The sequence below is a fragment of the Carlito syrichta genome, unplaced genomic scaffold (genome assembly GCF_000164805.1).
Source record: "Carlito syrichta isolate Samal-C Ts95f unplaced genomic scaffold, Tarsius_syrichta-2.0.1 Scaffold303633, whole genome shotgun sequence".
NCBI lineage: Eukaryota > Metazoa > Chordata > Mammalia > Primates > Tarsiidae > Carlito > Carlito syrichta.
Genome location: NW_007247729.1, coordinates 34,543 through 36,360, shown reverse-complemented (window position 1 = coordinate 36,360; position 1,818 = coordinate 34,543).

Here is a 1,818-nt window from a genome sequence, read left to right as displayed (position 1 = left end):
TTGAATATACTGTTTTCTTGATAGAAAAAAACGAATGTAAATATGGTGTGATGCCTTTGAAAATTAATGGAGTAAAGCACAAAAGGACCCTGATCTCACCATTGTCCTATTACTTGAAGCAGGCATTTCATCCCTCTATGTATAAGTAACACTGGTTAAAGTCCCATCATCCATCCCAGGCTATGTTGGGAACTCAGCATGGGCAACACCTGAGTTCCTGAAAAAGGCCTTCAGCCCTGGGATTTAGACAACAGAAACACATCCTTTATTACCAGAATAAAAATAGGAAAGTGGGAGGTATGAGTGTAAAGCCTAGAAATACATAAAATAGATCAGTAGGAAGGGGGTTGGATCAGTTTTGAGTCATGTGTCCATTTCTACAGGAGGAGGATGGATGTGACACTGTGATTCTAAGGACACTGCCCCTGATCCAACATCCCTGTGACCCTTAATCCTACTCTCAAATTCTAGTCTAGTCAGGAGATATTCCAGATCCCTGCCTTGAATCTCTTAGAATATTCTCCTTAGATCACAAGGGCTTCCTCAGCATTCTGATCATCATGAACACAAGAGAATGTGTTCAGGAATAAAGTCACAACCTGACTTCAGCGCAAGTGAGACTGTGTCCTGCAATTAAAAAATCAAGAATCTGACAAGAACATCCTGTATCTTGATATGTTAAATTTTACTACAGAATTTCACATCTAGGCAGATTCCCAAAGAAATTGATGTAGAGGCAGTTCTAGACTGGACAGGAAACCAGGCTTCAGCAACAATCTGCACCTTCTCCTGAGAAGGATGAGTAGCTGGTGACTCTGAGTCCCCTGGTGGTTGTGCAACCCCTATGGGACATCTGTGTCTGGGCTCAAACAGAGGTCCTCTTAAGGTGCTATTCTACAGCAATATAGAGTGTGTCCTTGGATCTCAGACTATTCATATGCAGACACAGCATGTTCTGAGAGCCATCCCTTGAGAGGCTGAATCTGCCTTTCCCAAATATAGCATATTCTGTCATGTAACCGTTAGCTTTGTTTATAATAAGACCAATCAACTCCAGTTTTTTTTTTTTTTTGGAACCTGGCATACTCATTGCATATAGTAGTCACTGAACGCGAATCCAGAGACTGTACAGGAGTGTAACAGAGAGCCTCCAATCTGGTCTAAACCTCTCCAGTTCCCACCAACTGCACCTCACACAGGACTCCTACAAACATAGGAACATTCTGGTCAAAAACTACCACACATATCCACTCTTTCTCTCACTCACATTCTCTCACTCTCTCAATATCTCTAGTCTCTTTGAATTACCATTGAAAACAGCAACAGCCGGGCTCGGTGGCCAATCCTGGAATCCCGAAATTTGGGAGGCCGAGATGAGTGGATTGCCTGAGCCCGCAGTGAGTGGATTGCCTGAGCCCGCGGGTTCAAGAACCTCCTGGGCAACTTGGTGAGACCTCCTCTCTACAGTAAATCAAAAATGAGCTGGGTATGGTAGCATGCTCCTATAGTTCCAGCTACTTGGAAGGCTGAGGAGGAAGGATAGATGGAACCCAGCAGGTCGAGGATGCAGTGGTCGGGAGCGGCCACTGCACTTCAGTCTGGGTGACAGAGTGAGACTCCAACTCGAAAGAAAGAAAGAGAGAGAGAGAAAGAGAGAGAGAGAGAGAGAGAGAGAGAAAGACAGAAAGAAAGAAAGAAAGAAAGAAAGAAAGAAAGAAAGAAAGAAAGAAAGAAAGAAAGAAAGAAAGAAAGAAAGAAAGAAAGAAAGAAAGAAAACAGCAACACAGAAAACTCAGCTGAGTCCAAACTCCATATTGC